This window comes from Psammomys obesus, unplaced genomic scaffold (assembly GCF_907164565.1).
Source record: "Psammomys obesus unplaced genomic scaffold, mPsaObe1.curated_primary_1811, whole genome shotgun sequence".
In the NCBI taxonomy this organism is placed as follows: domain Eukaryota; kingdom Metazoa; phylum Chordata; class Mammalia; order Rodentia; family Muridae; genus Psammomys; species Psammomys obesus.
In genome coordinates this window covers 12,252,371-12,267,909 of record NW_026591598.1, presented here as the reverse complement: position 1 = coordinate 12,267,909, position 15,539 = coordinate 12,252,371, and the positions used below count along the sequence as shown (strand labels likewise).

The window sequence follows — 15,539 nt, the reverse complement described above, 5'->3', positions numbered from 1 at the left end:
TGGGTGTGGCCCAACCTTGTGAGCAATGGGGCTGCTGTACAGTGGACTGTGCTTGCTCATCATGCCTTCTTTTCCTGTCTCTGGAACTCTTGGGGGAGGCTGTGCGATTAGAGTGCTCAATATGATGGAGGGGAAAGCAGAGAATTTATGGTCAGTAAACTCAAGGAATTCTCTGTGTTCTGATGCCTGTCTGTATTATCAGACCACGATGATTCAGTGCTCCAGTTCGATTAACTGAAGGATTAGAGATGGGACAGGTGTGTGTGTGTGTGTGTGTGTGTGTGTGTGTGTGTGTGTGTGTATAAAATCACTTTATTTCTATGGGACTTCATCTCAACGCATGCAAATAGAGAGTATTTGGGCCAAGTGTGGTAGCGTATGCCTTTGATCCCAGCATTCAGTGAGGCAGAGGCAGGACAGTTGATGTGATTTCGAGGTCAGCCTAGTCTACAAAAGGAGTCCAGGACAGCCAAGGCTACACAGAGAGGCCCTGTCTCATAAAAACAAAATAAAACAAAAAGAATTTGACCAGATGATCCCCACTTCAACATGGGAATCATTCTCAGGTGGTCCTTGGGCCTTCCTTGATCAGTTGACCCTACTTTCTCTCTCTCTCTCTCTCTCTCTCTCTCTCTCTCTCTTTTCTCCTCCTACAAAATAGTCAAAACTGTTCAGTTCCAGGATGAAAGTTAAATGCATTTATATGACATTGCCACGCCTTTTCGCCCCATCCCTTGGTTATCCCTGGCCTCATTAGGCCCCCTTTCCTAGTTGAGGTTGGATACAGCAACACCGTTTGTGCTGCCGTCATTAATTCATCCTAACCAGAATCTATTACCTACCTGGGACCACTTATACCCGAGGATTCAACAGTTCACGAGGCAATCTTAGACAATTAAGGACAGGGTGGATGAGTGTGGAAGCGGACTGTGGACCAGGAAACAGGACAGACTTTAGATGTTAACAGGCAAGCCATGCAAAGCGGTGTGCACCTGTAACCCCGGCAGCCAGAGATGGAGGCTGGAGGATTACTCTGTGTTTGAGGCCAGCCTGGGTTATGTATCAAGACCCTGTCTCAAACAAACAAACATATAAGCAAAATACCACAAAGAACGGGTGAAGGCATCGTCCTTGCATAGCATACACAAGGTCTTGAGTTTGATTTCCAAGACAGCAATAAACTCACACAAGACCTCAAGCATACATCAAACAAACAAGAGCAACAACAGACAGGAACGGGAGCTCGGCACAGTGGTGTGTGTCTGTGATCTCAGCTCCTGAGAGATAGAGCTGGAGTCAGGAAGAGCAGGAGTTATCCTCAGCTACATGGGGTGTTTACTAGCCCTGGGCAAACAGCGAACTCAAGGAGTATAGAAGACCGATTTAAAAAAAAAAAAAAAAAAAAAAAAAAAAAAAAAGGATGTTACTCAAGTCTAGCTTGGAAACCAACAAGTTTACTGGGATGATAAAAAAAAGTTTATTGGGGTTAGCCACAGAGGCGTAAGTGAAGGTTTGCTTCCAGGAGCTTAGAGGACTCAAAGGTAGATGCAGCAGCAAGAGTCCCTCCCTGACATAGGTGAAGCCTCAAAGGCTACATCCCTGGAGCTCCCTGCCCCAAACCCTCTTCACCAGTGGTTATTTACTGCTCACATACTCTCGGGAGTATTGGAGGTGCCTTCGGCATCCTGAACCTTGACATTTTTCGTAGCTTTCCGGTCTCAAGAGCCTTCCCCTTCCCTCCAGGAAGGAGTGTTTTAGTCAGAGGAAGTAGCTATACAACAGTAAAAAGCAGAATAGAAATTCAGTTCAGGGACCTGCGTGTGATGAGCACACCTTCAATCCCAGCACTTGGGAGGCACAGGTAGGCAGAGCTCTAGGAGTTAGGGAGCAGACTGGCTTACACAGTGAGTTCTGAGATCTTAGCTCAAAAAGCAAAAACAAAAACAAACAGACAAACAAACAAACAAACAAAACAAAAAGAGAGGGGTGGGTGCCTGGAGAGACATTTTAGCAATTAAGAAAACTTGTTGCTCTTGCAGAAGACCCAGGATGGATTCCCAGCGACCATATATGGCAGCCCACAAGTCTGTAACTCCAGGAGATCTGATACCCTCTTCTGGCCTTTCTGGCATTGCATGCTCACGGCACACAGACATACATACAGATAAAACATCTATGCACATAAAATAAAAATAATTAAAAATCAAGTTAAGGGGGCTGGAGAGATGGCTCAGAGGTTAAGAGCACTGGCTGCTCTTCCAAAGGTCCTGAGCTCAATTCCTGGCAACAACGTGGTGGCTCAAAACTAGCTATAGTGAGCTCTGGTGCCCTCTTCTAGTGTGCAGGTAAAATGATGTGTAAATAATAAACAAATAAATCTTTAAAAAAATTTAAAAATAAAATTCAGCAGCCTTTTTCTCTATTTATTTGGAGAATAAGTATATGTGTGCATAATGTATGCTCATGGACATATTTGCCATAGGACTGTGTGGTGGTTTGAATAGGTTTGGCCCCTGTAGACGCATGTGTTGGAAAGCTCGGCCCACAGGGAGCGGCTCTATTAGGAGGTGTGGCCTTGTTGAAGGAAGTGTGTCACTGTGGAGGTGGGCTTTGAGGTCTGCCATGTTCAAGATATGCCCAGGGTGACACACAGTCTCCTTCTGCTGCCTGCGGATGAAGAGGTCGGCCTCCCAGCTCCTCCTCCAGCACGTGTCTGCCTGCACACTGCCAGGGTTCCCGCCATGATGATAACGGACCAAACCTCTGAAACTGTAAGCCAGCCCCAATGAAATGGTTTCCTTTTCACGGTGTCTCTTCACAGCAATGAAACCCTAAGATAGACAGCATACAGAGGTCAGAGGATGGACCTGTGGAGTCAAGTACCCTTTGCCTCTGTGAGGGCCCCAGGGATCGAATCAGCTGCCAGGCTTGCGGAGTACTGCTTTCCCCCCTGAGCTGTCCTGACATTCCTTTCAGGCTGTTTTGAAACAGAGTTTCATGGTGTGGATCAGGCTGGACTTGAACTTGCTATGCTGCTGTCTCAGCTCTGAGTGCCGAGACTGCAGACTGCACCCCTGTGTTCGACCCTTCCCATTCTCTTTGGTTAAATAAGAAAGTTATGTTTAACTAAATCTATCATCAAAAAGAGTGTATGTGTGGATGTTCTTAGTTCTTACATAGGGTCTCCTGATGTAGCCCTGGCTTCTCTGGGATTTGCTATATAGACAAGCTGGCCTCGAACTCACAGAGATCCATCTGCCTCTGACTCCAGAGTGCTGGGATTAAAGGCGTGTGCCACCACGCTTGGCTGTGTCTGAGTGGTTTTGCCTGAATGAATGTTAACCCACTACTTGTTTGCTTGGTTCCCACAGAGGCCAAAAGAGGGCGCTGGAACCCCTGGACCTGGAGTTAGAGTCAGTTGTGAGCTACCACGTGGGTGCTTGACCTAAACCCCAGTCCTCTGTAAGAGCAGCAAGTGCCCTTCACCGCTGAGCCACCTCTCCAGCCCCAAATCTAGTCTTTTTACTTTTAATCATGCTAGTTCATATACTTTCATTTATGTATTTTATTAAATTTGCAGCAAGTCTTTTAAAAATAATAAAGTAAACTGGGCTGTGGTAGCGCATGCCTTTAATCTCAGCATTCAGGAGGCAGGGACAGGTGGATCTCCGAGTCCAAGACCAGCCTATTCTACAGAGCAAGTATCGAGACAGCCAAGGCTACACAAAGAAACCTTGTCTTGAAGACCAAAAATAAATAAATAAATAAATAATATTAATAATAAAGTAACTACAGTATTTGGAAGGTAGGAACAGGAAGATCAGGGGTTCAAAGTTTGCCTAAATTACAAAATGAGTTTGATGCTAGCTTGGTTTACATGAGTAGGCAAGCAAACAAAGAAACTGAAGATTTATGCTTAACAGTTATGATTTTTAATAATTTATTTACAGTTTATATGCATTGATGTTTAGCCTACATGTGTGTCTTTGTGAAAGGGTTGGATCCCCTGGTACTAGGGTTACAGATAGTTGTGAGCTGACATGTGGATGCTGGGAATTGAACTCGGGTCGTCTGGAAGAGCAGCCAGTGCTCTCAACTGCTGAGCCATTTCACCAGCCCGGAAGTTATGAACCTTCTTTGAAATGAAAGCCTAAACACTGTTGAAATAGGAGGACTCACTTTTCACACGGAAATTAATCACATGATGGAGTTACTTTTCAACAACAGGGGAAACTGAGCCAGGTGTATCTGGTCACACTTATGATATCAGCTCTTGGATGCAGGATTGGTTCAAAGTTAACCTTGGCTGTAAAGCAAGTCCCGGGCTAACCGCCATCAACATCACTTTCTTTCAATTAGTTCATAAATTATTTTTTAGACATCCAGACTTTATTAGTTCATATTAGTACAGCCTCCTGGTCCTAATTTTAGAGTTTTCTCTGAATTCATCTGTCATTGGCAATTTGTTGTCCTTAAATGTTTTAAATTTTATTCTCTCTCTCTCTCTTGGTTTTTTGAGACAGGATTTCTCAGTGTAGCCTTGGCTGTCCTGGAACGCACTCACTCTGTAGACTAGGCTGGCCTCGAACTCCCCGAGTGCTGGGATCACAGGCGTGCGCCACCTTATTATCATTTACGTGTGTGTGTATAGTGACCCCTGAATGGGGGTCACCCAGGCAGGGTACTGCGCAATTTGCCCCCTCTGGTTCCGGAAGGTGGGGGCTCGCTAACGCCTGGTCTCCGCCCCTGCGAGCCGCTGTAACTCGCCGCCACAGCGCCACCTCGAGGCGAGACCGGGTAAGGAGCGAGGAGGCGAGTGGAAGCAGCCGCTGGGTCATGCGCAGAGCGACGCGCCGGTCCAGCGCCTCCTGCGCAGTGATCCACCCGCCCACAGCCGAGGGCACCACGCAGGGGCGGGACAGCAGGGCGGCCTGGGTTCCCATTGGTCAAAGGTAAGCAGAAGGAGGCGGGGCAGCCACGTGCCCCGACTTCCTATTGGCCAGCGGCAAGGAGACGGGGCAGAAAGAGGCGGAGCCGGGCGGCGCGCGCTCCGAGGCGTGCGGCCTGACGGGCGTGTAACGGCCGTTGGGCGACCTGAGGAGCGGATTCGCCGCTCGTGCGGACGCGGTGGGCGCCGTCAGCATCCCAGGGTGAGGGGGTTCGCCGCCCGCCTCCAGGCCCGAGTAAGTGCTCCTCGGTGGCTCCCCGCCGAGGCGGCGGCCCCCGCCCTTCGCTCCGCGGCGCCGGGAAAACCCGGGAGAGCCGGGAACCGAGCTTCGTCGGGGCTGTGGGGGGGGGGGGAGCGGGAGGGCGGAGACCCTGGGCGAGCGGGGCGCCTGCGCAGACGGGCCGAGCCCTAAGGCCGTCCCGGTCCCCTCACGCCCGCCGGGGTCCCCGACGCCTCCGCTCGGCGCCTGGCTTTCCTCGTCGTCACTCGCTCCGCGGCAGTGTCCCTGCCGCCCTCGTAGAGCCCGCGGGGACACCCGGGCCCGGTTGTCACCACTCGGCGAGCGGAGGGGACCTTCCCCGGGGGGGGGGGGTCGGGAACGGAAGGGCGCTGGGGTGGTGGCACCGGGGAGTCCTTCCCGCCGAGGGGGCGGAGGGCGCCCGGGGACGGCCCAGACCCCGGCCCGGAGCTTTGCTGCCGCATCCAGCGCGGAGAAGCTTAGCGATGCCCCCAGACCCACCCCCACCCCCCCGAAACCAGCTGAGGCCAAAGGTCAGTGGTGTCGAAGTTGAGGAACCCGGCTTCAGCCCTGGGGTGATTCGAAAATTTAGCGTTTTCAGGGTCTCGTCTCACAGAGTATTGGAGCCCTGGACTTGAGTGAGTCGGGAAGGTCAGACCGTGTGTGTTTGCTGTTGTTGAAATACTGAGCCTTAAATAAGCGAGGCAGGCACTCCGCCACTGATCTGTGTCCTCTGCCCTCCCGTCCTCCCTCTTCTTTCCTTTTTTTTTTTTAGGTCTTGCTGTGTAGTCCAGGCTGGCCAGGAATTTTCTTGTCTGTATAGCCCCAGGCTGGGCTTTTGTTGTTCTTTTTAGAGACAAGGTCTCACTATGTAGACCAGGGTGGTTCTGAACTCATGGAGATCCTCCTGCCTTTGTCTCCCTTGCTGTAATTAAATATGTGCTCCACCATATCCGTCTCAGGCTGTCTTTAAATCACGTTAAGTTTGCCTTAGCCTCCAATAGTGTTGAGATTGCAGGCTTTCACATGACCAGTAGTTCTTCTTTAACTCGATATCCCCCCCAAACCTTTCTCTGTGTATAGATTTGGCTGTCCCGGAACTCACTTTGTAGACTTGCCTGATCTGAACTTACTCTGTATACCAGGCTGACCTCGAACTCGCAGAGATCCATCTGTGCCTGCCTCTGCCTCCTGATTGCTGGAATTAAAGGTGCGTCCCATCACTGTCTGGCAATACCATACATTCTAACTTGTTTCACAGAGCCAGGCACATAGTCCCTACTCAGGAAATTTAGGGCTTCTTACACTGCTGCTCTCTCTTTTTCTTCTTTAATGTACAGTGATGTTTTGCATATGTGTGTATGTGTGTTAGAAGTCCTGGGGCCAGAGTTACTGACAGTTATGAGCTGTCATGTGGGTGCTGGGAATTGAACCCGGGTCCTCTGGACCACTCTTTCCCTCCCCCCCCCCCCCCCCCGTTTCTTTGTTTGTTGGTTTTAGTTTTGGTTTTGTTGTGAGACAGTTTCTCTGTGTTGCCTTGGCTGTCCTGGACTCATCTGTAGACAGGCTGGACTCCAGCTCACAGGGATCTGCTTGCCTCTGCCTCCCTAAGTGCTGGGATCACAGGGGAGTGACATCACACCCAGCCAATCTGCCACTCTTGGTGACTTTTTTTTTGCCTGGATAATTTTTATGAGATCTTGAGTGTTTACATATATTAAATGTGTACACAAATCAAGCATTTGCTGATAAGTGATGAAGAAACTTACTTTAAAACAATAATTTGAAGCTTGGTATAGTAGCCCATACTTGCAATCTCAGCACTCAGGAAACTGAGGCAGGAGAATTGCCTGGGATTAAATGCCAGCCTGGTGTACATATTGAGTTCTAGCCAGGGTTGAATAGCAAGACTCTAACTCAAAATTAGAAAACAATTTTTTGGTATGTGTGTAATTTTTCACTTATTAAAGATAAAAATCTAACTTTCATATTAGTGAGGTGTGTGTTTTTAACATAATTAAATGTTTCTAAGAGTGGTGATCCATGCCTGTATTGTCAGCACTTGGAAGATAGAAGCTTGAGATTAATCCTTGGCTACATATCAGATGCTAGGACAGCTTACCTGAAACTGTCTCAGAAACCAGAAGAAACCTGGCTAGGTGATACTGCAGGATACAGACCATCTTCAACATACTAGGCTAACTGGCCACAGATATCACTAGGGATTGTCCGGTTTCTGCCATCTCAGTGTGTAGGAGCGCTGAGATTACAGATGAGCTATTGTCCTGGCTTTACATGTTCTAGGGATTTGAACTCAAGGACTCTTGGCATGACTGGTAAGTGCTTTACCGCTAAGCTGTCTCCCAGTGCAAACCTTTTTTCTTGTTTGGTTTGGTGTGCTGTTTTTTGTTTTTTTAAGATTTATTTAACTTTGTGTATGTGTGCACAAGCACACACTTGTGGAGTTCGTGTAGAGTTCAGATGTGAGTCTTAGACCCTTTGAAGCTGGAGGTGCGGGCAGTTGGGAGCTGCCTGACGTGGGTTCTGAGAAAGGAGCTTCCAGCAATGAGCACTCTTAACTTGACTTGTCTCTCTAATCCTGATTTGATGGGTTTTATTTGTTTGTTTTTGTCTTCTGAGTCAGGGTTAAGAGCCCTGGGTGTTCTGGACTTGATTTGTAGACCAGGCTGGCCTTGAGCTCACAGAGATACTCCTGCCTCTGCCTCCCTGAGTGCTGGGATCACAGGCATGCGCCACCGTGCCCATCTTGATGTTTTAAGACAGAGTCTCACTGTGTAGTTCAGGGTTAGCATCCATCGTGCTGGTTTACAGTGTGCACCACTGTGTTGAGCCTAAAAAATTTTCTAGTTGCTCATCTGATTCTGAGCTTATTAAGAAAAAGTCAGAGGGGTGGGGTAGGGAGAAAAAGTCAAGAATAACTTGTTTTCTGCAGTTTATTCTTTTTTAAGTGTACTTTATTTTATGTGCATTGGTGTTTTTCCTGCATGTATATCTGTGTGAGGGTGTCAGATCTTGGAGCTACAGACAGTCGTGAGCTGCCATGTGGGCACTAGGAATTGAATGGCTGAGCCTTTTCTCCAGCCCTATGGTTTATTCTAAAAAACAGTAACAAGGAAACAAGTAACATGATAACCCAATCCTCTAGTCCCAGAATTTGTGAACTAGAGGCCAGCCAGCTTCTACTGCATAGTGAGTTCATGGCCTACCTACTGGGGCTACACAGGGTTCAAGGGAAAAAAAAGAAGCCAGACATGGTTGTTCTGCATGCCTGTGATCAGCCTCTTGCCTGCCTGTCGGGTTGCAACCCCTTTGTGGGGGTCTAATGACTCTTTCACAGGGTTCAAATATCAGATTTATTTAACTTTGTGTATCCAACTTTATGGTTGGAGGTCAGCACAGCATGAGGAACTGTATTAAAGGGTGGTAGCGTTAGGAAGGTTGAGACCCACTGCTCTGGATCATGGTTCTGACAGTGTAGACGGTGTAGTTTTTGAGAGGAATGTGATTACATACATAAATTTATTGGTTTTTAATATGTCCCAAGGTTGTTCATCTAACCCCTAAATACTTTGATCATCCTGAAAAGAAAGATTATATGTAAAGCAGTTACTCTCTATTCCCTGCCTGCATAGCTCTTATTTCTGTGAAGTTAGCTATTCTAGACATTTCATAGGACTGGGACCATGCAACATGTGGCTGTTGGTGTTTATCCTCATTTATCATAATATTGTTCAGGTGCACATTGTGCAGGTACATGGAGGGGCCATTGGTCAGCCTCGGGTGTTCTTAAGAGTCATCTTGTTGAGACAGGCTTTCAGTGGGATGTGAGGCTCACTGATGGAGCTTGGGTAGCTGGCCAGTAAGAAACAGAGCTCCTTCTATCTCTACCTCTCCCGTGCTGGGATTATAGGCATGTGCCGCCATGCCTAGCTTTTTATGTAGGTGCTAGGGATGGAACACAGGTCTTCATGCTTGCACAACAAGCACTGTATTATCCTATTTTCCTCATTTCCTTTTGTGTATGTGCAGGATGTAGATTCACATGTACATGTTTGTCTGCATACATGTGCATGCGTGTGCATGTATATAAGTGGATGCATGGACACGTGCACATGGAGGTTAAAGGGTGATGATGGAGATCTTCCTTCATCACTCTCTAGCTTTTTATTATTATTATTATTATTAATTAATTTATTTATTTTTCTCTCTAGCTTTTTAAAAGATTTTTATTCTTCTCTCATATATTATATCCTGACTGCAGTTTTTCCTTCTTCCCCTTCCCAGAGTCTCTTCCTCCCCCTCTCCCCTCAGACAGGAGCAGGCCTCCCAGGGACATCAACCACACATGACATAACAAGCTACAATAAGACCAGGCACATGCCATCACATCGAGGCTGGACAAGGCAACCCATAGAAGGAATAGGGTCCCACAAACAGGCAAAAAGAGTCAGAGGGGGCCCCTGCTCCCGCTGTTAGGAATCCAACAAAAACACCAAGTACTCAGTCATAACATATATGCAGAGAACCCAGGTCAGACCCTACAGGCTCCTGATCTCTGGGAGCCTTCATGAATCCCAGTGGATTATGTGGGCTGTGTTCTTGTAGTGTCTCTGACCCCTCTGGTTCCTCCCATCTTTCTTTTCCTCCTCCAGGATCTCTACAGGATCTCTAATTCTCTGGTTTGGCCAGACTGCCTGGCCAGCAAGCCCCTGGGATCCTCATGTCAGTGCTTTCCGAGCACTGGGATTATAGGCTTGAAGCACCATTTGTAGGCTTCTGAGGATTGAACACAGATCTTCATTGTTGCAGCCAAACACTTAACCAGCTAAGCTCTCTAGCTCACTTCTTCTTGTTGCCAAATGATACCATTTTACAGTTATACCACATTTATCCATCATATCTATTTGATGGGCTTGGGGTTGCTTGTACTTTTTGATATGCAGTTATTTACTTTTGGTAAATAATGCTGTTACAGATGTTCACAGGCAAGTTTTTGAATAAATATATGCATTTCTTTGAATATACTATTGGTGTTCTATATCTGCATAGTGAACCAATCATTGACTGAAAATGCACAGTGAACAGAAGAACTGTATCTATACTGAATAGTTACCTGACTTTTTGTCATTATTACCCAAGCAACACAGTAAAGCAAATACTATATTGCAGTAGGCATGATAAGTATTCTGGATATGATGCTTTCTTTGGTTTTTCTGGACAGGGTTCTCAATAGCCCAGCCCTGGCCTTGGACTCCTTGATTCTCGCACCTTTACCTTCCAAGTGCTGGGATCACAAGTGTATATCACTATACTCAGCCTATTTTTTGTTGTTGTTTTTATGATGGAGTATTGCTAGTTTGCCCAGGCTGGCCTTAAAGTTCTGGCCTCAAGTGTTTCTTTGTGCCTTAGCTTTCTCAATAGTTAAGAGTAGACTGTTACCCAGTTTCTAAGATGATGGTCTAAATGTACAGGTAGATATGTACAGATGTTATATGCAAGTGCTGTACCATTCCACCTAAGGAGTGTGAGCATCTGAACTTTGCTGTCTGAGGCATCCCTGAAATTAGTTCTAAGTGGATACAGGAGACCATTCTACAGAAGGACCACTGGGTTCCTAAATATAAAGGCTCAGTCTTACAGGCAACTCAAGTTCTCCTTTTGTCACTCTGTTCTTTTGAACTTGAAAATGTCTCAGAGTCTGCTATTGTTACTGTTTGGTTATTCTTTTTGTTTTTACTTTATTTTATATGAATGGGTCTCACTATGTAGCCTGGACTGGTTTCAAACTAGCAATAGTAGTGCCTCAGCTCCCCCAGTGATGGAACTACAGGTATGTAGCAACATACTTGGCCCTTTCATCTTTATATTTAAAGAATAACAAAATGGATCTGGTATTTTGTTCCTAGTACTGGACATGGGAAACAGAGAAAAAGGATTAAAAGTTCAAAGTCAAGCCGGGTAGGAGGCAGAGTCAGGCAGATAATCTGTGAGTTCGAGGCCAGCCTGGTCTACAAAGCAAGTCCAGGACAACCAGTGCTACACAGAGAAACCCTGTCTCAAAAAACAAAAAAAGAAAAAGTTTCAAAAGTTCAAAGTGAGCAGGAGCTACAATAGCAAGACCCTTTGTCAAAAAAAAAAAGTATGTGCTTAGACTTTTTAACAAACCTACTTTAATTTAGTGTTCTTAAAGTGCTTCTACTTCCCCTCCAACTTCCCCCTTCCCAACACTGGGTAAGAAAGAAGGTTAGTGGGGACTGGGACAGAGTTTTCTTTGCTACTTCCTGCTGGATAGGGTCGTAGGATTCTTTTGGGGACAATACCAGTATCAGTCATCAGGAAATCCAGAAGTCCAGATAACCAGCAAATCAGCAAACAGCAAACACAACAGCAGGGCGAACCAGCAGCAAGCAGTCCTCCTCCAAGCAGCTGCACCATCTTTCACTGGGCTGTCATAGTTATACCCCTGTAAGTCCTCAGAAGTCAACTGATTCCAGCTGGCAAAGATACTCCACATAAGATACTTAACAGGTGTGGACAAACTAAAATCCCCAACTAAGAATTCTAACAAAAATATGTTTACGTATCATAAACCAAAATGACTACAACAGTAACAGGCAAAAGAAGAGGCCCAATGAAAGAGTAGTTTTGATATTGACCAGAAACATCACCAACAGGTGGGTGATTATCCTGTATCATTAACTCACCGGCCATCAGTTGAATGGCTAGCCATAAATTGGTATCAGGTAACTAGTCGTAAGTCGAAGATTTTGTTGATGTTGATTCTTGAGAGTTTTTGGGTTTTATTTTATGTATATGATGTTGTTTTGCCTGCATGTGTATCTGTGCACCGTGTGCATGCAGTACACAAAGAGCCTAGAAGAGGGTGTCAAGTCTCCCGGAACTGCAGTTAAGGCTGGTTGTTTGGAGGTACTATATGGGTGCTGGGAACCAACCCAGGTCCCCTGAGAGCGCAGCTAGTACCCACTGAGCTATCTTTCCATCCTGTTTGTTTTAGAGACAAAGCTCAGGCTAACCAGGGACTTTCAGTCTTCCTGTTTCTGCTTCCTGAGTGCTAAATTGATGCTTTTATGAAGTGTGGTTTTAGAACATGGTCACATTATGTTATTGCATACAATGAGTTGATGACCCTTGGGTGGTTGTTGCTAAGATAGAACTGTAGAGGTCAGCAAAGTACATTAATTAGTACCATATAACCACCTTTTTTTTTTCTTTCAGAATTGAATTTTACCTCTAAGAATTATATTCTGAATTCCTGTCCTGATTTTTGTTTTCCTAACAAAGGCATTAAAAACTTAACAGATAACTGTGTACTTAGGGCTGGTATATTTGTAGTCTTGAGTCCACCATATTAGTGCTTCTGCTAATCTAAACAGTGCAGCTTATGAAATGATCTTAAAAATTTTTTATTTACAAAAGAAAGTTCTTACTTTGGCAGGCAGAGAGGCAGACGATCTCTGTGAGTTTGAGGCCAGCCTGGTCTACAAAGAGTCTAGGACAGCCAAGGCTACACAGAGAAACCCCAAAAACAAAAAAAGAATTCTCAGTTGGGTGTAATGGTATATGTCTTAAATGCCATCACCATGTAGTGCCTAGAATACTTAACCTATGTCTCCCAAATACTAGCTTCGAAGGAGTGTTCTACCTGACACAGTTTGCTTATTTATTTGTTTTGTTGTTGTTTTGTTTTGAGTTTTTTTTTTGTTTGTTTGTTTGTTTGGTGTAGGAGAACCAGAGACAGGGAAATTACTGCAGGTTCAAGGCCAATTTGGGCTATACAGCTAGACTTTTTTTTTTCTGATTAAATATATAAATTTATTAAGGGGTTCCAAGGAGGCTTGCCTCTTTGTCAGAAAACAAACTAGCAGGGCTGGTGAGATGGCTCATTGGGTAAAAGTGCAGTCTGAATTCTATACCTTGAATCCATGCAAAGGTGGAAGGAGGGAATGACTCCACAAGCCTGCCCTTGTGGGAAGAGGATCACAAGTTCGAGGTCATTTTTAGCTACAGAAGTGAGTTTGAGGTCAGCCTGGCATAAGTGAGTCTCTTTTTTTGCCCCTACCCCCTAAGTTTTTAAGTATGAGTACTTTATAAGAGACAGAGATTGTCTTAAGAAAAAACTATTTTGGAACTGGGAGCTGGCTGTAAAAACATGAGAAACTGGATTTTGATCTCCAGTAGGCTCAACAGTTCCATCTATAACTGCCCAGTGCTTGGGAGGAAAAGGATATGGAGACAAAGATCCCCAGAGCTCACTGGCCAGCCAGTCCAGCTGAATCTGTACTCCTGTTTAGTTAAAGAGACACTGCTTCAAAAAAATGTGGTAGACGACACCTGATGTCCACCTCTGGCCTCCATGGGTAGGTGACATGGGTAGGTGAGATGGTTACCATGTAAAGAAAGGCCCTTGTCCCAAGCCCAACAGCCCAAGCTTGATTCCTAGTATACATGGTAGAAATGTAGAACTGATTCTGCAGAGTTTGCCCTCTCACTTCCACAGGTGCACTGTTGTGCACACATACAGTAAATAAATGTTATTCTGTGTTTCTGTGTTTATTTGTTTGTTTTGAGACAGATTTTGTTGTTGTTGTAGCCCTGGTTGTCCTGGAATTTACTCTGTAGACTAGGCTTGCCTAAACTCTCAAATGAACCTGCCTGTTTCCCATGTGCTGGGATCAAAGGCATGTGCCACTACTACCCAGCTTTAAATATATATATATGTATGTATGTATGTATATGTATGTATATGTATATGTATACACACACATTAGTTATAAGTATAGGTGTGTAGATGTGAAATGTGAATGCAAGTACCCTTGAAGTCCTTGGAGCTGGATGTATAAGGGGGTTGTGATCTGCCTGACATGGGTGCTTAGAACTGAATGTAGGCCCTCTGCAAGAATAGTACACTGTCTAAACCACTAAGCTGTCTTTCCAGCCCCTTTTGTTTGTTTTTTGAGGTGTGGATCTTGCTATATATTTCCCAGGTTGGTCTTGAACTTCAAGCAGTTTTCCTATCTTGGCCCCTTGAGTAGTTGGCACTATATGGGGGCCACCATGCCCCCATAATTTACTTTTATTTTTGTTTGAGACAAGGTCTCTCTCTGTGTAGCTCTGGTGGTCCTGGAACTCTATATAGAACCAGGCTGGCCTCAAACTTACAGAATCTACCTGCCTCTGCCTCCCTGTGCCTCCACCTCCTGAGTGCTGGGATTAAAGGTGTTTGCCACTACACCGGGCACATGTTTTCTTTTTGAAAATACCCTTAAAAAAAATTTTTTTTGGGTCACTATCTATTATATGTGGGTGTTTGGTCTGGATAGTTTTTTTTGTTTTTTTTTTTTTTGTTTTGTTTTGTTTTGTGTGTGTGTGTGTGTGTGTGTGTGTGTGTGTGTGTGTAACTACTGCCACCAGAGACCAGAAGAGGGTGTTGGATTCCTAGTTATAGGTAGTTTTGAGCCACCAAGGGAAGGCTGGGAATTGAACCTGTGTCCTTTGAAAGAACAGCTGGAACTCCTTCTGTTTTTTTAATAAAAATACTTCATGTACATTAGTGTTCTGCCTGCATGTAAGCCTGTGAGGGCATCATGTTCTTTGGAACTTGAGTTACAGACAGTTGTGAACTGCCATGTGTGGGTGCTGGGAATTGAACCTGGGTCCTCTAGGAAGAATATTCAGTGTTCTTAACCACTAAGCCAACTCTCCAGCCTCCAGCAGCTGGTATTCTTAGCTGGCTAAGCAATCTCTCTAACCATAAAATATTCTTCAATGGGAGAATACTTGACTGTATGATATGTTATTGTAAAATAGATATTTTCTTCTCTTGCTTGTTGCATATTGATAAAATAGCCTTAGAATCTTCAAAATGAGATGTATCTTTTCATATGCTGCTGAGATGACTTTTTTGCTCAAAGGCCCTGGGTAGTTTTTGTAGGGTTTTGTTTTATTTTGTTTTGGGGGCGTTGTTAGCCAGGGTTATTCTGACTGCCTGTCAGATTTCTACTCCTTTTGATATGGCAGTAGAACTTTATGGGCAGTCTTGGTGAACAAATCATTACAAAAACATATCTCCAGTAACCCCAAGCTCCTAATTATTTTAGAAGTAAAGCCCTATTATTATTATTTTAGCTTTTTATAGTACCTAAGAAATCTGATTAGTATGGTACTTAAATCTTCCAGTCATATTTGAAACAGTTCTTCTTTAGCTAAATTCTACTTTTGTGTAAATTGGTTTTTCCCAACCAAATTTCTTGGCAAATCCTTTATAACATGGGTTTATTGTTTCTGGCTTTTTCATCAGTAGCAAACCTGGGA

The 15,539-nt window shown here is 45.1% G+C and overlaps 1 protein-coding gene across 2 annotated transcripts in view; it reads left to right on the top strand.

Annotated features, from left to right (window-relative positions):
• The first annotated feature begins 5,074 nt into the window (after window positions 1–5,074).
• Cep85 (centrosomal protein 85) overlaps window positions 5,075–15,539 on the top strand; it is a 35,388-nt gene continuing 24,923 nt past the window's right edge. Inside the window, exon 1 of one of the 2 annotated variants that reach the window (XM_055611020.1) lies at window positions 5,075–5,183. The gene's annotated coding sequence lies outside the window, so the exon portion shown is untranslated. Of the gene's footprint in view, window positions 5,184–5,610; window positions 5,720–15,539 lie in introns of those variants that run through there. The other variant, XM_055611021.1, reaches the window with a different exon arrangement.